At 47.8% G+C, this 23,391-nt stretch overlaps 1 protein-coding gene across 2 annotated transcripts in view; it reads left to right on the plus strand.

Annotated features, from left to right (window-relative positions):
- Positions 1 to 23,391, plus strand: part of LOC141270515 (uncharacterized) — a 345,167-nt gene that overhangs the window by 224,131 nt on the left and 97,645 nt on the right. Inside the window, exon 1 of one of the 2 annotated variants that reach the window (XM_073680539.1) lies at positions 18,225 to 18,315. The exons of the other annotated variant lie outside the window; for it this stretch is intronic. The gene's annotated coding sequence lies outside the window, so the exon portion shown is untranslated. Of the gene's footprint in view, positions 1 to 18,224; positions 18,316 to 23,391 lie in introns of those variants that run through there. 2 annotated transcript variants of the gene reach the window in all.

Below are 23,391 nucleotides of genomic sequence, written 5' to 3' on the forward strand. Positions count from 1 at the left end.
CAAAGGAGACGTGCCCAATTTCAAGATGTCAAGCGCAGATTGAGAGCACTTCAAGTACCCTATGCAATGTTATATCCTGCATGGCTGCGAGTCATAGCAATGGGTGAAACTCATTTCTTTGATTCACCAAAGGAGGCTGCAAAGTGGCTGGACTTAAAAGAGAGACAGATCCGGGCGGGCTGACGCCAATTTTGAGAAAATTCTTGACAGAATATAATATAATAATCCAGGGATTTTGAATTCTAGTGGATAATACTCCTCTGTTGCCTACTGAATCTATGTTCATAAATGTTATGATTGTTATTTTACAGTTATTGTATACTGCTTATAACCTGGCTTTCATATATACCTCGGGCAGGCCAATATACTTATATAGTTGTTGAGGTGCTGGTTTCACCTACAATGTATAGGCAGGGTTAAGACACTCTGCCGTTTGAATGTTCTGGGAACGTTGTGTGGGGGGGAAATGAGGGAGTCTCTGATGCAACTTATGTTACGGCGCCTCGTGTGCTTAAGGCGTGTTAAGTTGCATGAGGCTAAATACCAGACTCTTCATGTTACGGCTGTTGGTATTCATTTGATTAAGGGGAGGGGTGTTAAATGAGGTAGTGAGGGGGGGTAAAAGAACAGAATTTACTTTGTTTGGTGCAGACTGTGTATTATTACAATACCATAATCTTGATGGTCAGACGCACGAGTGGGTGCGGGGAGGTGCATGTGACAGTCCATTTTCAATCGTTAAAACATGGTCAAGCAGATTAATATAGTATCCTGGAATGTTAGAGGTATGGGAGATCACAACAAAAGATTTGCGGCACTTAAATATCTTAAGGAATATCGGGATTCGATAATCTGTCTACAAGAGACGCATTGCAATATGGAGGCCGCTGCGGCACTGAGCAAGCTTTGGAGGGGGCCAGCCTATCATTCTACACATAGTACTTACTCTAGTTTCAGGTCCAGTTGAGACAACCATTCATGAAATTGGTTCTCCAGAGCTGACCACAACTCCTCAGCTGTGTGACTCACATTTCCCAGACATTTCAAAGTAAAAACCGCCTGATGACGTTGAGCCCTACTGCCAGCATAGTAAGGAGGTGTGCAGGATCCCTTCTGCGCAGTTAGAAAGCTTGTGGCATGACCAGACAGGCTTTGGGTGCAGGTGGAGGACCGAGAGGAGGTTGAGGAGGCAGAAGCAGTGGAGGAACTTTGAGATAAAGAGGATTGACGCACAACTCGTGGGGACGGCAAGACTTGGACAGCAGCCCCTTGTCCTGCTGTCACCATAGTTACCCAGTGCCCAGTCAGCGACATGTAACGCCCCTGTCCATGCCTACTCGTCCAAGTGTCTGTGGTGAAATGCACCCTGTCACACACAGAGTTTCTCAAAGAAGCGGTGATGTTGTGTGCGACATGCTGGTGGAGCGCAGGCACACCTTTCTTTGAGAAGTAGTGCCGACGGGGCATCTGGTACTGGGGCACTGCGACGGACATAAGGTCTCGAAAATCCTCTGTGTCCACCAGGCGGAAAGGCAGCATTCTGTAGCCAAGAGCTTGCAGATGGTGAAATTCAACCTCTTAGCTTTCTCATGGCTAGGAGGAAATGGTCTTTTACTTGTCCACATCTGAGGGACCGAGGTCTGGCTATTGTGCTTAGACGGGGTTGATAAGGGTGTCCCCGGCAAACTGCCGGTCTGTGAGGAAGATGCAGGCGGACATGTTAGGTTGCCTTGATCCAAAGGTGGTGCTATCGATGTCGGACAGTGCTCAACACCAGCTGGTGTTACCACCTCCAAAGAAAATGATGACCTGCCAATCACGCTGGCTGTTGCGGGTAAAGAGGTGGCAGGTCTGCGTCCCAAAACAGGTGTGACTGCTGTCCCCCCAGTCACAGAGGATGAAGAGGCCGCGGATGCACAAGATATGGCAGACGGTGGTTGGCCCGGCCGGCTAGGCCGCATTGTAGCACAGTGAGCTTCCCACTGCAACTTATGCTTCATGTCCATGTGCCGGTTCATGCATGAAGTACTCAAACTATGTATTTTTTGGCCTCTACTTAGCTTTTGCTGACAAATGTTACAGATAACACAAGTTGGGTCATCTTTATCGATCTGAAAAAATGCCCAGGCTATGCAAGGCTTAGCACCCATGCGACCTGAAGAGCCACCACGACTTGTGGTGAGAGGCAGAGTTGTGTTTGAGGATGCAGTTGTTGACGTGCTTCCAGTACTACGTCTCTGTCCAGGAAGGCGTAACCTGACCTCGTCGTCACTAGCATTCTCCTCCACCTCCTCTGCTGACCTCATCTCTTGGCTGACTGTGGGTTGACAGTAAGTGGGATCTCCAACCTCATCATCATCACCCTGTGCGTTATCACACCCGTCGTCCTCAGAGCCAACCTCTTCCTGCCCTGACAAAAAACTAAAGTTGTCGCTCCAATCAGGTATTTGAGTCTCATCATCGTCTTCCTCATTGTCTCCACCAACAGGAGTTACAGTTTGGGAATGAGGGTCTACATTATGGTCAGAACCTTCAGCGTCGGGTCCTGGATCCGACTCATAAAGATTCTGGGCATCAGTGCAGATCATTTCCTCGTCTGGATTCACAGAAGCGCTGGAGCCGACCTCTGATTCCCAGGCTATAGTATGAGTAAACAGCTCTGCAGACTCAACCATCTGTTCTACCTCATACTCAGGCGGGCAGCTGGAGATTTGGGAGCTGTGAGGAAGCAAGTGCGATTGGGGTGACACCTTTGAGGACTGGAGTATTTGTGATGTTGAAGTTGATGTGGAGGAGAGCCCACTTAAAGGAGCACTTGATATCCGTTGAAGCACCTGCTGTTTTTGTGCCTCATCTGGAATTTGTAGCGATTGGCGTGGCCGTAAGAAAGGGATCTTATCACATTGTCCGCTAAAAGAAGTAGACATTTTAGTTTGGCTGGAAGATGGTCTTTCTTCTGCAGATGTTACTGTTGCTTTAACACCTACCCCACGGACACAACCTTTTTTCCCCTTCCCAACACGCCTATTCCCCTTTCCACCAGCAGCAGGCCTTTTTCCACTCATTTTGGTGGTTAACTAATTCACAACTCTGGAGTTGTTTGCACAAAAAAACAATGGATGGTAACCGAGCAGAGCTGAGTGGCCAAACTGTGGTATTAGGCCAAAACTATTGGCTGGGTTAGATGCAGAAAAAAATTATATTCAATTTGCAACCTGATGGAGGTCAGTATAGATGGACTAATAGACCAAGTTCCACACACTGCTAGAAGCCCAAATATTTTTTCAGAGCTAGATGCAGAAAAAAATTATATTCAATTTGCAACCTGATGGAGGTCAGTATAGATGGACTAATAGACCAAGTCCCACACACTACTAGAAGCCCAAATATTTTTTCAGAGCTAGATGCAGAAAAAAATTATATTCAATTTGCAACCTGATGGAGGTCAGTATAGATGGACTAATAGAACAAGTCCCACACACTGCTAGAAGCCCAAATATTTTTTCAGAGCTAGATGCAGAAAAAAATTATTTTTAATTTGCAACCTGATGGAGGTCAGTATAGATGGACTAATAGACCAAGTCCCACACACTGCTAGAAGCCCAAATATTTTTTCAGAGCTAGATGCAGAAAAAAATTATTTTTAATTTGCAACCTGATGGAGGTCAGTATAGATGGACTAATAGAACAAGTCCCACACACTACTAGAAGCCCAAATATTTTTTCAGAGCTAGATGCAGAAAAAAATTATATTCAATTTGCAACCTGATGGAGGTCAGTATAGATGGACTAATAGAACAAGTCCCACACACTGCTAGAAGCCCAAATATTTTTTCAGAGCTAGATGAAGAAAAAAATTATTTTTAATTTGCAACCTGATGGAGGTCAGTATAGATGGACTAATAGACCAAGTCCCACACACTGCTAGAAGCCCAAATATTTTTTCAGAGCTAGATGCAGAAAAAAATTATATTCAATTTGCAACCTGATGGAGGTCAGTATAGATGGACTAATAGAACAAGTCCCACACACTGCTAGAAGCCCAAATATTTTTTCAGAGCTAGATGAAGAAAAAAATTATTTTTAATTTGCAACCTGATGGAGGTCAGTATAGATGGACTAATAGACCAAGTCCCACACACTGCTAGAAGCCCAAATATTTTTTTCAGAGCTAGATGAAGAAAAAAATTATTTTTAATTTGCAACCTGATGGAGGTCAGTATAGATGGACTAATAGAATGATGCTATGCCCAAAAGGTTTTACTTCACTAGGTGCAGTAAAAAAATTGGTATTCTATACACAGGTGGTGTAGCTTGCAACACAGATAGGCTACTCCACTGACTAACACACTCTGCAATAGGCCAAAAAGGATTAGCTTTGCTAGATTTAGCCAAATGCTGTGAAAAAAACTTGCACAGCACTGGCACAGACCTGCCTGGCAAAAACTGATAGGAACTGATGTAACTTAGTCCTGAAAAGGACTGCAATTACAATTAGTCTGTACTCCCAACCTATCTATTTAAGAGCACAGACCTGCCTGATAAAAGTCGTAGGAAATGCTGTAACCTAGTCCTTAAAAGGACTGCAATCACAACTATTCCCTACTCCCAAGCTATCTGTAGATTTGTGCGAAAATTGGCTTGAAATTAACAAGGTATAGCGCACACAGCAACAGCGGTGCCGTCTAACACGCAGCTGCAGCAGTGAGAAAATGGTGGCGACGGGGAAAATGGCTGGGTCTTATAGGGCAAGGACATGTGACATACACTGCCAATGACACATGCCCTTGCTTGTGTGAAAAAAAGCACTTCGCTCCGTGTGTGCGCTGCTGATAGGCTGACAGATTGCACCTCCACACTGTAAATGCGGGAAAAAGAAAAAAAATGGAGATCTTAATTATTCCTGCAGAGATCCATTCCCTGCCCCTCCCCCTGCCCCGCTGTACACTCAAACTGCGTATTAACATTAATTTTCATCATTACTGAGAAAAAATCCAGTTATGATTTTGGTGCACGAACAGTTATCGAACATAACCTTGAACAGCCGAATTTTTTTCAAATGGTTCGTGTTCGCCGAACGGCTCGAACACCACCCAAAACAGCTCGAATTTGAGATTGGCGAACAGTTCGAGTCGAACAACGCTCATCTCTACTCATTATATGTTACTGTTCTACCGTTTATGAGGACTCTTGTCAAATGTGTCTGGTCAGCAATTGAATCTGTCCTGTGCCTGAGAGAAGCTGCAGCCTATGGTTGCACGGAATAACGGTTCCCCCAGGATTCCAACAAATTCATGTAACCGGTCTCGCCCCTATCTGAACTTAGGCGGCGTGCGTGTAACACATAAGACTACAGTATTTGTGAGTGCAATACAGAGGACCAAAATATGAGGAGTCCTACACTGCCATTTATGATGAAGGAATCCATATCACCTGACAATCATATGTGGCATACAGGAGTAGTGCTGTTGCTTCAAAAGCATCCAGCAACTAGAGGGGTTAACACAGTCACAAGAGACAGGGAGTGGTTAGCAAAGACCGGGTGGATTGTGGGAAACTTGTTAACTATTCTGGCTGTAGCCAAAGGGAGAAGTTATGTGTATGATCTGTATCTCACAAAAGTGCAGGAAAGAGAACAGGATTCAAGTCCAATGTGAAGCTCAACACAGGTCAGATACCCTGCACTGTTAGTTCAGAAAGTCTGTCATTAGGCAGGAAGATAAGAACTGGAAGGAATTGTGTCACAGAAATAATCTTCCTCATCAGACCCCCCCTCCATCTCCATGCAGGATTAAGAATGCTGTGTACAATTGAGTCCTTGTGAAGGAAAAACCTGTGGTTGTGTATCCATTAAAACTGTGCTGTACTGTGCTACTGGATAATAGACTGTGTACTGCTGTGCTGCAAAGGAAACTGTACTGTTATTACTGGAGCCTGTTGTTTAAAGAGACATTTACATTGCACTGGCCAAGCCTCATTAAATGCAATACAGAGGACCAGTATACAAGGACTCCTACACTGCCATTTATGATGAAGGAATCCATATCACCTGATAATCATATGTGGCATGCAGAAGTAGTGCTGTTGCTTCAAAAGCATCCAGGAACCCCTCTAGGGTTAACACAGTCACAAAAGACAGGGAGACATTAGCACAGCACCAGGGGTATTGTGGGGAACTTGTTTACTATTCTGGCTGCAGCCAAAGGTAGAAGAAGTGTGTATGATCTGTAACTCACAAAAGTGCAGGAAAAAGAACAGGATTCAAGTCCAGGTTGAAGCTCAACACAGGTCAGATACCCTGCACTGTTAGTTCAGGAAGTCTATCATTGGGCAGGAAGATAAGGACTGGAAGGAATTATGTCAAAGAAATCATCTTCTTCATCAAACTCTCCCCCCTCCATCTCCATGCAGGATAAAGAATGTTGTGTACAATTGAGTCCTTGTGAAGGAAAAACCTGTGGTTGTGTATCCATTAAAACTGTGCTGTACTGTGCTACCAGATAATATACTGTGTACTGCTATGCTGCAAAGGAGACTGTACTGTTATTACAGGAGCCTGTTGCTCAAAGAGACATTTACATTGCACTTGCCGTGCCTCATTAAATGTTACTGTTCTACCGTTTATGAGGACTCTTTGTCAAATGTGTCTGGTCAGCAATTGAATCTGTCCAATGCCTGAGAGATGTTGCAGCCTATGGTTGCCCGGAATAACGGTTCCCCCAGGATTCCATAGAATTCATGTAACTAGCCTCGCCCCTATCTGAAATTAGGGGGCGTGCGTGTAACACATATGATTACAATACCTGGGGTGCAATACAGAGGACCCGTATACGAGGAGTCCAACATTGCCATTTATGATTAAGGAATACATATCACCTGATAATCATATGTGGCATGTAGAAGTAGTGCTCTTGCTTTAAAAGCATCCAGCAACTAGAGGGGTTAACACAGTCACAAGAGACAGGGAGTGGTTAGCACAGCCCCAGGGAAATTGTGGGGAATTTGCATACTATTCTGACTGCAGCGAAAGGGAGAAGTGGTGTGTGTGGTCTGTATCTCACAAAAGTGCAGGAAAGAGAACAGGATTCAAGTCCAGGGTGAAGCTCAACACAGGTCAGATACCCTGCACTGTTAGTTCAGGAAGTCTATCATTGGGCAGGAAGATAAGAACTGGAAGCAATTGTGTCACAGATATCATCTTCCTCATAAAACCCCCCACTCTTCCATCTCCATGCAGGACAAAGAATGCTGTGTACAATTGAGTCCTTGTGAAGGAAAAACGTGTGGTTGTGTATGCATTAAAACTGTGCTCTACTTTGCTACCAAATAATAGACTGTGTACTGCTGTGCTGCAAAGGAGACTGTACTGTTATTACTGGAGCCTGTTGCTCAAAGAGACATTTACATTGCACTGGACGTGCCTCATTAATTGTTACTGTTCTTTCATTTATGAGGACTCTTGTCAAATGTGTCTGGTCAACAATTGAATCTGTCCTTTGCCTTAGAGAAGATGCAGCCTTTGGTTCCCCGGAATAACGGTTCCCCCAGGATTCCAACAAATTCATGTAACCGGTCTTGCCCCTATCTGAACTTAGGCGGCGTGCATGTAACATATATGATTACAATATCTGTGAGTGCAATACAGAGGACCAGTATACAAGGAGTCCTACACTGCCATTTATGATGAAGGAATCCATATCACCTGATAATCATATGTGGCATGCAGAAGTATTGCTGCTGCTTCAAAAGCATCCAGCAGCTAGAGGGGTTAACACAGTCACAGGAGACAGGGAGTGGTTAGCAGGACCCCAGTGGGATTGTGGAGAACTTGTGTACTATTTTGGCTGCAGCCAAAGGGAGAAGTGGTGTGTGTGATCTGTAACTCACAAAAGTGCAGGAAAAAGAACAGGATTCAAGTCCAGGTTGAAGCTCAACACAGGTCAGATACCCTGCACTGTTAGTTCAGGAAGTCTATCATTGGGCAGGAAGATAAGGACTGGAAGGAATTGTGTCACAGAGATCATGTTTTTCATCAAACTCCCCCCCCTCCATCTCCATGCAGGATAAAGAATGCTGTGTACAATTGAGTCCTTGTGCAGGAAAAACCTGTGGTTGTGTATCCATTAAAACTGTGCTGTACTGTGCTACCAGATAATAGACTGTGTACTGCTGTACTGCAAAGGAGACTGTACTGTTATTACTGGAGCCTGTTGCTCAATGAGACATTTACATTGCACTGGTAGTGCCTCATTAAATGTTACTGTTCTAGCGTTTATGAGGACTCATGTCAAAAGTGTCTGGTCAGCAATTGAATCTGTCCTGTGCCTTAGAGAAGCTGCAGCCTATGGTTGACCGAAGTAACAGTTCCCCCAGGATTCCAACGAATTTATGTAAGCGGTCTCGCCACTATCTGAACTTAGACGGAGTGCGTGTAACACATATGATTACAATATCTGTGAGTGCAATACAGAGGACAAGTATACGAGGAGTCCTACACTGCCGTTTAAGATGAAGGAATCCATATCACCAGATAATCATATGTGGCATGCAGAAGGAGTGCTGTTACTTCAAAAGCATCCAGCAACTAGAGGTGTTTACACAGTCACAAGAGACAGGGAGTGGTTAACCGAGCCCCAGGAGGATTGTGGGAAATTTGTTTACTAATCTGGTTGCAGCCAAAGGGAGAAGTGGTGTGTGTGATCTGTATCTCACAAAAGTGCAGGAAAGAGAACAGGATTCAAGTCCAGGGTGAAGCTCAACACAGGTCAGATGCCCTGCACTGTTAGTTCAGGAAGTCTATCATCAGGCAACAGGCAGGAAGATAAGGACCGGAAGGAATTGTGTCACAGAGAGTTTCTCCCTCATCAAACCCTCCCCCCGCAATCACCATGCAGGAAAAAGAATGCTGTGTACAACTGAGTGCTTGGGAAGGGAAAGCCTGTGGTTGTATATGCATTAAAACTGTGCTGTACTGTGCAGCCGTATAATAGACTGTGTACTGCTGTGCTGCAAAGGAAACTGTACTGTTATTACTGGGGCATGTTGCTCAAAGAGACATTTACATTGCACTTGCCGTGCCTCATTTATTGTTACTGTTCTATCGTATATGAGGACTCTTGTCAAATGTGTCTGGTCAGCAATTGAATCTGTCCTGTGCCTGAGAGAAGCTGCAGCCTATGGTTGCCCGGAATAATGGTTCCCCCAGGATTCCAACATATTCATTTAACCGGTCTCGCCACTATCTGAACTTAGGCGGCGTGCGTGTAACACATATGATTACAATATCTGTGAGTGCAATACAGAGGACCAGTATACGAGGAGTCCTACACTGCCACTTATGATGAAGGAATCCATATCACCTGATAATCATATCTGGCATGCAGAAGTAGTGCTGTTGCTTCGAAAGCATCCAACAACTAGAGGGTGTTAACCAGGGGTGGATTAAGAGTAGCAAGGGCCCCGGGCAGTTTAGAAGGCGCGCCCCCCCCCCCCCACCTGATTTATCACGTGACATGTCACATGATCCCCTGTGATAGATCATGTGATAGTTCACGGGAAATTAATTTGGCACAATATTAATTGTGCTGCCTCATCTGAAAGCAGCACAATATTGGGGCAGATACCCTGATTCCAGCGATGTGTCACTTTTTCAGCTGCTTGTTGTCATTTTGAGAAAATCACCGTTTTATCTGCTGCAGACCTAGCAGCTCTCTGAATGCTGCGCTCTGTATAGCCCCGCCCACACCACTGATTGGCAGCTTTCTGCCCATGCTCAGTGTACACAGAAATCTACTGATCAGTGATGGGGGTGGGGTCCTACAGAACTTACTAGTCATCTAGTGATAATTACCTTCTGACAAATCAATGATTTTATCAAAACAACACTAAGCAGCCCAGTAAGTGACACATTACTGGAATCAGTGCCTCTAACCCTACATTATGCTGCTCTCAGATTAAGTGGCAAAAACCTGATGACAGATTCCCTTTAAAGGAGCTGTAAACACAAAAAAGTTTGTATAAAAAAAAAATACAAGCCATTTGTGAAATTAACTTTTTTTTCATTGTTAATTCACATTAGACTGTATCTTCAACACTTTTGTCAGCAGGTCTTATTACAGACTCTGAATAGGGCAGCTCTCTCCCTCTCCCTCAGCAGAAAGTCACAACATGGTTAAAAAACGGGATCTTTTATGATTTTCTCATAATAAATAAAAAAGGACATGCAAGTCCTCCAAACTATTTTCCGTTTCTCTATAGGGGAGGTACGAAATCTTTCTTGTTCTTTAGTTGATCACATGTCAAAAAGGCAAAGCATTTACTATGAACTCGCCTAAAAAAATATACACTTGGAGAGTAATATCATCATCTGCATGTAAATATTCCTTGACTCTAAGGGCTCGCTCACACTGTCGTATAACACGGCCGAATGCTATGTGATGCTTTATCGGATAGGACTCGGTCCTATGTTATACTATGGGACAGTGCAGATCTGCGATTATTGGCATGAGAAAATAATCTCATTCGATATTCGGACCATGTGCACCCATACAAGTCTATGGGTGCACGTAAAACATTAGACTGCACTCGGATGTCATCCAAGTGCAGTCCGATGAACACACAGAGACTATGGAGAAGATGGAGAAAGTAAGTTCTCCATCTTCTCCATATCTGTGCTGCGAGAGAATCGGATCACACTCAGTTGAAGCTCTGACAGAGTTTGAGCCAAGTGTCATTAGCATAATTGGCCCTATTCTCTTGCATGAGAGAATATATGGCTTAGTGAGTGGACCCTAAAACTGAATAGTAGTGACGGACAGGCACCTCACAAGCGGGATCCATGTAGCTCTCAGATGTCGTGTAGGTAGGGCTTCATTCCATGGGGTAGGGCTTAATTTCAAGGTATATAAAAAAAAATGGACTTCAAATAAAAATTAAATGAACACAAAAAGCACTAATTGAATTATTTTTTTCGTATTTATGTTTGCAGCCCCTTTAAAAACCCTTTGAGGACCAAGGCACATATATGTCCCATAGTTTTAAACTGGAAAAAAATTTGATTGAATAAAATTTAAGGTCCTCGAAGGTTTAAGTAGGTCATAAATTCATATGAATACTTGCTCATACAATTGCACATGCCAAAAGATGAAGAAGAACAGAATCAAAAATATGACATTAAGTGGAGCACTTACAGGTATTCAAGGTGAAAGAGACCAGCAAAGGCATCGTCTCGAATGAGAGTAAATGAGATAGAATTCAACAAGCTGAAAATGAAGACAGCAGGTTAGAAGCGAACCAGACTTTATGTTGCTCAGAATTAGTCAAGCAGAATTTATTGACTGCTCTTGCAAAGCACTGAGACTCCCGCTGTGTATAGATGGCGCCGTGCGGCCTCCCGCTGTGTATAGATGGCGCTGTGCGGCCTCCCGCTGTGTATAGATGGCTACGTGCGGCCTCCCGCTGTGTATAGATGGCTACGTGCGGCCTCCCGCTGTGTATAGATGGCACCGTATAGATGGCTACGTGCGGCCTCCTGCTGAGTATATGTGTATAGATGGCTACGTGCGGCCTCCTGCTGAGTATAGATGCCGCACAGCGCCCCCCCCAGAGACAGCAGGAGGCCGCACAGCGCCATCTATACTCAGCGGGAGGCCGCACGTAGCCATCTATACACAGCGGGAGGCCGCACGGCGCCCCCACCAGAGACAGCAGGAGGCCGCACAGCGCCATCTATACTCAGTGGGAGGCCGCACATAGCCATCTATACACAGCGGGAGGCCGCATGGTGCCCCCCCGAGACAGCAGGAGGCCGCACAGCGCCATCTATACTCAGCGGGAGGCCGCACGTAGCCATCTATACACAGCGGGAGGCCGCACGGCGCCCCCCCAGAGATAGCAGGAGGCCGCACAGCGCCATCTATACTCAGCGGGAGGCCGCACGTAGCCATCTATACACAGCGGAAGGCCGCACGGCGCCCCCCCAGAGACAGCAGGAGGCCGCACAGCGCAATCTATACTCAGCGGGAGGCCGCACAGCGCCATCTATACACAGCGGGGAGCCGCACGGCGCCATCTCTACACAGCAGGGGGCCGCACGGCGCCATCAATACACGGCGGGGGGCCGCACGTCGCCATCTATACATAGCGGGGGGCCGCACGTAGCCATCTATACACAGCGGGGGGCCGCACGTAGCCATCTATACACAGCGGGGGGCCGCACGGCGCCCCCCCCCAGATACAGCAGGAGGCCGCACAGCGCCAACTATACTCAGCAGGAGGCCGCACGCAGTCACGCACACACACAAACATATACAGACATATACATACACACATAAACACATTTGAAACACAAAAATACATATAAACAGACATGACACAATGATATCTGCCCACACACACACAAACAGACATCACACAATGATATCTGCCCCCCCACACACATACAAACAGACATCACACAATGACATCTGCCCACACACACACAAACAGACATCACACAATGACATCTGCCTACACACACACACACACAAACAGACATCACACAATGACATCTGCCTACACACACACACACACACACAAACAGACATCACACAATGACATCTGCCTACACACACACACACAGACATCACACAATGACATCTGCCCACACACACAAACAGACATCACACAATGACATCTGCCCACACACACACACAAACAGACATCACACAATGACATCTGCCCCCCCCCCACACACACACACACAGACATCACACAATGACATCTGCCCACACACACACACAGACATCACACAATGACATCTGCCCACACACACATACAAACAGACATCACACAATGACATCTGCCCACACACACACACAAACAGACATCACACAATGACATCTGCCCACACACACACACACAAACAGACATCACACAATGACATCTGCCCACATACACACACACACACAGACATCACACAATGACATCTGCCCACACACACACAAACACACACACACACAGACATCACACAATGACATCTACCCACACACACACAAACAGACATCACACAATGACATCTGCCCACACACACACACAGACATACACACACAGACATCACACAATGACATCTGCCCACACACACACACACACACAAACAGACATCACACAATGACATCTGCCTACACACACACAAACAGACATCACACAATGACATCTACCCCCCACACACACATACAGACATCACACAATGACATCTGCCCACACACACACACACACACAGACATCACACAAACAGACATCACACAATGACATCTGCCCACACACACACAGACATCACACAATGACATCTGCCTACACACACACACACAAACAGACATCACACAATGACATCTGCCCACACACACACACAGACATACACACACACAAACAGACATCACACAATGACATCTGCCCACACACACACAGACATCACACAAACAGACATCACACAATGACATCTGCCTACACACACACACACATCACACAATGACATCTGCCCACACACATACATACACACACACACACATACATACACACACACACACACACATACACACTCACCATCCCCCGGCTCGGCTCCAGTCCTCAGGCTCTTCGGTGCAGCACTGCAGGCCGCGTGCGCACTGCGTGACGCCACAGCTAGGAGAGACGGCCGCGCACAGGGCCGTGTCTCCTAGCAGTGACGCGGCCGGGCCAGCACAGGGAAGTTAACTGCTGCAGTGCTGGCCCGGCCGATGAAGAAGTAGCGGCGGCCGCTGCTGGGGGAGCGGTACGGGGCCCCCCCTCCCGCCACTGCTACCGGTATGTGCCGCGGCGGCCCGCACATATAATGAGGGCAATCTGGCATTAGACACCCCGCCCGGAGCCGCGGGCCCTCTGCAGGCTCGGGGCCCCGGGCGGTCGCCCGGATTGCCCTCATTATAATCTGCCTATGGTGTTAACATAGTCACACGAGACAGGGAGTGGTTAGCACAGCCCCAGGGGTTTGTGCGGAACTTGTGTGCTATTCTGGCTGCATCCAAAGGAAGAAGTGGTGTGATCTGTATCCCACAAAAGTGCAGGAAAGAGAACAGGATTCAAGTCCAGGGTGAAGCTCAACACAGGTCAGATACACTGCACTGTTAGTTCAGGAAGTCTATCATTGGGCAGGAAGATAAGGACTGGAAGGAATTGTGACAAAGAGATCGTCTTCCTCATCAAACCCCCCCTCCTCCATCTCCATGCAGGATAAAGAATGCTGTGTACAATTGAGTTCTTGTGAAGGAAAAACCTGTGGTTGTGCATCCATTAAAATTGTGCTGTACTGTGCTACCGGATAATAGACTGTGTACTGCTGTGCTGCAAAGGAGACTGTATTGTTATTACTGGAGCCTGTTGCTCAAAGAGACATTTACATTGCACTGGCCATGCCTCATTAAATGTTACTGTTCTACCGTTTAAGAGGACTCTTGTCAAATGTGGTCAGCAATTGAATCTGTCCTGTGCCTGAGAGAAGATGCAGCCTATGGTTGCCCGGAATAATGGTTCCCCAAGGATTCCAACAAATTCATGTAACCGTTCTCGCCACTATCTGAACTTAGGCGGCTTGCATGTAACACATATGGTTACAATATCTGTGAGTGCAATACAGAGGACCAGTATACGAGGAGTCCTACACTGCCATTTATGATGAAGGAATCCATATCACCTGATAATCATATCTGGCATGCAGAAGTAGTGCTGTTGCTTCAAAAGCATCCAGCAACTAGAGGGGTTAACCTAGTCACAAGACAGGGAGTGGTTAGCAGAGCCCCAGGGGGATTGTGGGGAACTTGTGTACTATTCTGACTGCAGCCAAAGGGAGAAGTGGTGTATCTGATCTGTATCTCACAAAAGTGCAGGAAAGAGAACAGGATTCAAGTCCAGGGTGAAGCTCAACACAGGTTAGATATCCTGCACTGTTAGTTCAGGAAGTCTATCATTGGACAGGAAGATAAGGACTGGAAGGAATTTCATCACAGAGATAATCTTCCTCATCAAATCCTTCCCCCCTCCATCTCCATGCAGGATAAAGAATGCTGTGTGCAATTGAGTCTTGTGAAGGAAAAACCTGTGGTTGTGAATCCATTAAAAGTGTTCTGTACTGTGCTAACGGATAATAGACTGTGTGCTGCTGTGCTGCAAAGGAGGCTGTACTGATATTACTTGCGCCTGTTTCTCAATGAGACCTTTACATTGCAATGGCCATGCCTCATTAGTAACATAGTAACATAGTTTTTAGGGTTGAATGAAGACTAAAGGCCCCGTCACACTAAGCGATCTCGCTAGCGAGATCGCTGCTGTGTCACGGTTTTGGTGACTCACCAGCGACCTCACCAGCGATGTCGCTATGTGTGACACTTTGCAACGATCAGGCCCCTGCTGTGAGGTCGCTGATCGTTGCAAAGTGTCCTGGACCATTTTTTGGTCGTTGGCCTCCCGCTGGCCAGCACACATCGCTGTGTGTGACCAGCGGGACCAACGATCTGGCTGGTAACCATGGTAAATATCGGGTTACTAGGGGCACGCGCGCACTTAGTAACCCGCTGTTTACCATGGATACCACTCTGCTACAGTGAGCGGAGGCTCCAGCGCACCGTAGCAGAGTGGTATCCATGGTAAACAGCGGGTTACTAGGGGCACACGCGCACTTAGTAACCCGATATTTACCATAGTTACCAGCCTGCTCCTGCTTAAGCAGCAGGCTGGTAACGGGAGCAGGACATCGTGGAACGATTCTTTCCACGATATAGCTGCTCCCCTCATCGCTGGTGAGCCTGCCTGTTTGACAGCTCACCAGCGATGTATTAGCGATGCAGCAACGATCCCTGACAGGTCGTATCGTTGTCGGTATCGCTGCTGCATCGCTTAGTGTGACGGGGCCTTAAGTCCATCTAGTTCAACCCATAGCCTAACATGTTGATCCAGAGGAAGGCAAAAAAAACATGTGGCAAACACTAAGCTCCACATTGGGGGAAAAAATTCCTTCCCGACTCCATACAACAATCAGACTAGTTCCCTGGATCAACGCCCTATCAAGGAATCTAGTATATATAACCTGCAATATTATGCTTTTCAAGAAAGGCATCCATGCCCTTCTTAAATTTTAATAGTGAATCACTCATTACATCATGCGGCAGAGAGTTCCATAGTCTCACTGCTCTTACAGTAAAGAATCCCCGTCTGTGATTATGATTAAACCTTCTTGCCTCCAGACGTAGAAGATGCCCCCTTGTCCCCGTCTCTGGCCTCAGAGTAAAAAGATCAGTAGAAAGGTCTTTGTACTGTCCGCTCATATACTTGTACATAGTAATAAGATCATCCTTAAGCCTTCTTTTTTCCACAGTAAATAACCCCAAGTGTAATAACCTGTCTTGGTATTGCAGACCCCCCAGTCCTCTAATAACCTTGGTCGCTCTTCTCTGCACCCTCTCTAGTTCAGCTATGTCTTTCTTATACACCGTAGACCAAAACTGTACACAGTATTCTAAGTGTGGTCGCACTAATGACTTGTATAGAGGTAAAATTATGTTCTCCTCATGAGCATCTATGCCTCTTTTAATGCATCCCATTATTTTATTTGCCTTTGCAGCAGTTGCCTGACACTGGCCACTAAACGTGAGCTTGTCGTCCACCAATACACCCAGGTCTTTTTTAGTGACAGTTTTGCCCAGTGTTTTACAATTAAGCATATAATTATACATTTTATTTCCTCTGCCCAAGTGCATTACCTTACATTTATCCCCATTAAAGCTCATTTGCCATTTATCAGCCCAAGCTTCTAGTTTACATAGATCCTCCTGTAATATAAAATTGTCCTCCTCTGTATTGATTACCCTGCAGAGTTTAGTGTCATTTGCAAATATTTAAATATTACTCTGTATGCCCCCTACAACGTAATTAATAAATATGTTGAAAAGAAGGGGGCCCAATACTGACCCCTGTGGTACCCCACTGTTAACTGAGACCCAGTCTGAGTGATTTCCATTAATAACCACCCTTTGTTTCCTATCACTGAGCCAATTCTCCGTACACCTCGTACACGCGCTGCTCCGCTCCGCACACCTCGTACACGCGCGGCTCCGCTCCGCACACCTCGTACACGCGCGGCTCCGCTCCGTACGCCTCGTACACGCGCGGCTCCGCTCCGTACGCCTCGTACACGCGCGGCTCCGCTCCGTACGCCTCGTACACGCGCGGCTCCGCACCGTACGCCTCGTACACGCGCGGCTCCGCTCCGTACGCCTCGTACACGCGCGGCTCCGCACCGTACGCCTCGTACACGCGCGGCTCCGCTCCGTACGCCTCGTACACGCGCGGCTCCGCTCCGTACGCCTCGTACACGCGCGGCTCCGCTCCGTACGCCTCGTACACACGCGGCTCCGCTCCGTACGCCTCGTACACACGCGGCTCCGCTCCGTACGCCTCGTACACACGCGGCTCCGCTCCGTACGCCTCGTACACACGCGGATCCGCTCCGTACGCCTCGTACACACGCGGCTCCGCTCCGTACGCCTCGTACACACGCGGCTCCGCTCCGTACGCCTCGTACACACGCGGCTCCGCTCCGTACACCTCGTACACGCAGCTCCGCTCCGTACACCTCGTACACACACGGCTCCGCCCCGCACGCCTCGTACACACACGGCTCCGCACACACGTGGCTCCGCTCCGTACACCTCGTTCACACGCGGCTCCGCTCCGTACACCTCGTACACACGCGGCTCCGCTCCGTACACCTTGTACACGCGCGGCTCTGCTCCTTACGGCTCGTACACACACGGCTCCGCTCCGTACACACGTGGCTCCGCTCCGTACACCTCGTTCACACGCGGCTCCGCTCCGTACACCTCGTACACACGCGGCTCCGCTCCGTACACCTCGTACACACACGGCTCTGCTCCGTACACCTCGTACACACGCGGCTCTGCTCCGTACACCTCGTACACGCGCGGCTCTGCTCCGTACACCTCGTACACACACGGCTCTGCTCCGTACACCTCGTACACACACGGCTCCGCTCCGTACACCTCGTACACACACGGCTCTGCTCAGTACACCTCGTACACACACGGCTCTGCTACATCCACACTGTAAACCCCTCCTGACCCCACACATAAACTTCAGCTCATCCAGCACCATGACAACCAGCACAGCAGAGTCCTGCATCCACTGAGGCCCCTGATCATGTGACCCCTGACTCCTCCCCTCCTGTGACCTCATCACAGCTCCTGTGCGCACAGAGCAGCCATATATGTGGTGGCGGCTCTGCAGGTGGAGGTATGTGGAGACCCCATTACTGGGCGCAGGGGGCATTAACCCCTTCAGCGCGGAGACTCTTTTGGGGTCTTGTGTTGCCCCTTTATAAGAATCATAAGGTTTTTGTTCTGTTTCCTGTAATAGATACATACGACCCAACTATGGAGACAGGAAGGGAGGAAACGTATTGTTCTCATAGTACAGGGCCCCTTTACTGCCCCACAGTGTAATGCCCCCATTATGCCCCTTATGCAGGATGTATGATGCCCCCCACACAGTGTAATGCCCCCATTATGCCCCTTATGCAGGATGTATGATGCCCCCCACACAGTGTAATGCCCCCATTATGCCCCTTATGCAGGATGTATGATGCCCCCACACAGTGTAATGCCCCCGTTATGCCCCTTATGCAGGATGTATGATACCCCCACATAGTGTAATGCCCCTTATGCAGGATGTATGATGCCCCCACACAGTGTAATGCCCCTTATGCAGGATGTATGATGCCCCCACACAGTGTAATGCCCCCATTATGCCCCTTATGCTGGATGTATGATGCCCCCACACAGTATAATGCCCCCATTATGCCCCTTATGCAGGATGTATGATGCCCCCCACAGTGTACTGCCCCCATTATGCCCCTTATGCAGGATGTATGATGCCCCACACAGTGTAATGCCCCCATTATGCCCCTTATGCAGGATGTATGATGCCCCCACACAGTGTAATGCCCCCATTATGCCCCTTATGCAGGATGTATGATGCCCCCCACAGTGTACTGCCCCCATTATGCCCCTTATGCAGGATGTATGATGCCCCACACAGTGTAATGCCCCCATTATGCCCCTTATGCAGGATGTATGATGCCCCCCACAGTGTACTGCCCCCATTATGCCCCTTATGCAGGATGTATGATGCCCCACACAGTGTAATGCCCCCATTATGCCCCTTATGCAGGATGTATGATACCCCACACAGTGTAATGCCCCCATTATGCCCCTTATACAGGATGTATGATGCCCCACACAGTGTAATGCCCCCATTATGCCCCTTATGCAGGATGTATGATACCCCACACAGTGTAATGCCCCCATTATGCCCCTTATACAGGATGTATGATGCCCCCACACAGTGTAATGCCCCCATTATGCCCTTATGCAGGATGTATAATGCCGCCACACAGTGTAATGCCCCCATTATGCCCCTTATGCAGGATGTATGATGCCCCCACACAGTGTAATGCCCCCATTATGCCCCTTATGCAGTATATATGATGCCCCCACACAGTGTAATGCCCCTATTATGCCCCTTATGCAGTATGTATGATGCCCCCACACAGTGTAATGCCCCCATTATGCCCCTTATGCAGGATGTATGATGCCCCCACACAGTGTAATGCCCCCAATATGTCCCTTATACATTATGTATGATGCCCCCACACAGTGTAATGCCCCCATTATGCCCCTTATGCAGTATGTATGATGCCCCACACAGTGTAATGCCCCTATTATGTCCCCTATACATTATGTATGATGCCCCCCCACAGTGTAATGCCCCCATTACGCCCCTTATGCAGGATGTATGATGCCCCCACACAGTGTAATGCCCCCATTATGCCCCTTATGCAGGATGTATGATGCCCCCACACAGTGTAATGCCCCCATTATGCCCCTTATGCAGTATGTATGATGCCCGCACACAGTGTAATGCCCCCATTATCTCCCTTATGCAGGATGTATGATGCCCCCACACAGTGTAATGCCCCCTTTATGCCCAATATACAGGATGTATGATGCCCCCACACAGTGTAATGCCCCTTATGCAGGATGTATGATGCCCCCCACACAGTGTAATGCCCCCATTATGCCCCTTATACAGGATGTATGATGCCCCCACACAGTGTAATGCCCCCATTATGCCCCTTATATAGGATGTATGATGCCCTCAAACAGTGTAATGCCCCCATTATGCCCCTTATACAGGATGTATGATGCCCCCACACAGTGTAATGCCCCCATTATGCTCCTTATGCAGGATGTATGATGCCCCCACACAGTGTAATGCCCCCATTATGCCCCTTATGCAGGATGTATGATGCACCCACGCAGTGTAATGCCCCCATTATGCCCCTTATGCAGTATGTATGATGCCCGCACACAGTGTAATGTCCCCATTATGCCCCTTATGCAGGATGTATGATGCCCCCACACAGTGTAATGCCCCCATTATGCCCCTTATACAGTATGTATGATGCCCCCCACAGTGTAATGCCCCCATTATGCCCATTATACAGGATGTATGATGCCCCCACACAGTGTAATGCCCCTTATGCAGGATGTATGATGCCCCCCACACAGTGTAATGCCCCCATTATGCCCCTTATACAGGATGTATGATGCCCCCACACAGTGTAATGCCCCCATTATGCCCCTTATACAGGATGTATGATGCCCCCACACAGTGTAATGCCCCCATTATGCCCCTTATACAGAATGTATGATGCCCCCCACAGTGTAATGCCCCCATTATGCCCCTTATACAGGATGTATGATGCCCCCACACAGTGTAATGCCCCCATTATGCCCCTTATACAGGATGTATGATGCCCCCACACAGTGTAATGCCCCCATTATGCCGCATATGTACTATGTATGATGCCCCCCACAGTGTAATGCCCCCATTATGCCCCTTATGCAGTATGTATGATGCCCCCACACAGTGTAATGCCCCCATTATGCCCCTTATGCAGGATGTATGATGCCCCCACACAGTGTAATGCCCCCATTATGCCCCTTATGCAGTGTGTGTGATGCCCCCACACAGTGTAATGCCCCCATTATGCCCCTTATGCAGGATGTATGATGCCCCACACAGTATAATTCCCCCATTATGCCCCTTATGCAGTATGTATGATGCCCCCACACAGTGTAATGCCCCCATTATGCCCCTTATGCAGTATGTATGATGCCCCACACAGTGTAATGCCCCCATTATGTCCCTTATACATTATGTATGATGCCCCCACACAGTGTAATGCCCCCATTATGCCCCTTATGCAGTATGTATGATGCCCGCACACAGTGTAATGCCCCCATTATGTTCCTTATGCAGGATGTATGATGCCCCCACACAGTGTAATGCCCCCATTATGCCCCTTATACAGTATGTATGATGCCCCCCACAGTGTAATGCCCCATTATGCCCATTATACAGGATGTATGATGCCCCCACACAGTGTAATGCCCCTTATGCAGGATGTATGATGCCCCCCACACAGTGTAATGCCCCCATTATGTCCCTTATACATTATGTATGATGCCCCCACACAGTGTAATGCCCCCATTATGTCCCTTATACATTATGTATGATGCCCCCACACAGTGTAATGCCCCCATTATGCCCCTTATGCAGTATGTATGATGCCCGCACACAGTGTAATGCCCCCATTATGTCTCTTATGCAGGATGTATGATGCCCCCACACAGTGTAATGCCCCCATTATGCCCCTTATACAGTATGTATGATGCCCCCCACAGTGTAATGCACCCATTATGCCCATTATACAGGATGTATGATGCCCCCACACAGTGTAATGCCCCTTATGCAGGATGTATGATGCCCCCCACACAGTGTAATGCCCCCATTATGTCCCTTATACATTATGTATGATGCCCCCACACAGTGTAATGCCCCCATTATGTCCCTTATACATTATGTATAATGCCCCCACACAGTGTAATGCCCCCATTATGCCCCTTATGCAGTATGTATGATGCCCGCACACAGTGTAATGCCCCCATTATGTCTCTTATGCAGGATGTATGATGCCCCCACACAGTGTAATGCCCCCATTATGCCCCTTATACAGTATGTATGATGCCCCCCACAGTGTAATGCACCCATTATGCCCATTATACAGGATGTATGATGCCCCCACACAGTGTAATGCCCCTTATGCAGGATGTATGATGCCCCCCACACAGTGTAATGCCCCTATTATGCCCCTTATACTGGATGTATAATGCCCCCATTGTGCCCCTTATACAGGATGTATGATGCCCCCACACAGTGTAATGCCCCCATTATGCCCCTTATACAGGATGTATGATGCCCCCACACAGTGTAATGCCCCCTTTATGCCCCTTATACAGGATGTATGATGCCCCCACACAGTGTAATGCCCCCATTATGCCGCATATGTACTATGTATGATGCCCCCACACAGTGTAATGCCCCCATTATGCCGCATATGTACTATGTATGATGCCCCCCACAGTGTAATGCCCCCATTATGCCCCTTATGCAGTATGTATGATGCCCGCACACAGTGTAATGTCCCCATTATGCCCCTTATGCAGGATGTGATGCCCCCCACAGTGTAATGCCCCCATTATGCCCCTTATACAGTATGTATGATGCCCCCCACAGTGTAATGCCCCCATTATGCCCCTTATACAGTATGTATGATGCCCCCCACAGTGTAATGCCCCCATTATGCCCATTATACAGGATGTATGATGCCCCCACACAGTGTAATGCCCCCATTATGCCCCTTATACAGGATGTATGATGCCCCCACACAGTGTAATGCCCCCATTATGCCCCTTATACAGGATGTATGATGCCCCCATTATGCCCCTTATACAGGATGTATGATGCCCCCACACAGTGTAATGCCCCCATTATGCCGCTTATGTACTATGTATGATGCCCCCCACAGTGTAATGCCCCCATTATGCCCCTTATGCAGTATGTATGATGCCCCCACACAGTGTAATGCCCCCATTATGCCCATTATGCAGGATGTATGATGCCCCCACACAGTGTAATGCCCCCATTATGCCCCTTATGCAGTATGTATGATGCCCCCACACAGTGTAATGCCCCCATTATGCCCCTTATGCAGGATGTATGATGCCCCCACACAGTGTAATGCCCCCATTATGCCGCTTATGTACTATGTATGATGCCCCCCACAGTGTAATGCCCCCATTATGCCCTTTATGCAGAATGTATGATGCCCCACACAGTGTAATGCCCCTTATGTAGTATGTATGATGCCCCCACAGTGTAATGCCCCCATTATGCCCCTTATGC

This window comes from Phyllobates terribilis, unplaced genomic scaffold, assembly GCF_046119375.1.
Source record: "Phyllobates terribilis strain yellow unplaced genomic scaffold, ASM4611937v1 Scaffold_5__5_contigs__length_657084704, whole genome shotgun sequence".
NCBI lineage: Eukaryota > Metazoa > Chordata > Amphibia > Anura > Dendrobatidae > Phyllobates > Phyllobates terribilis.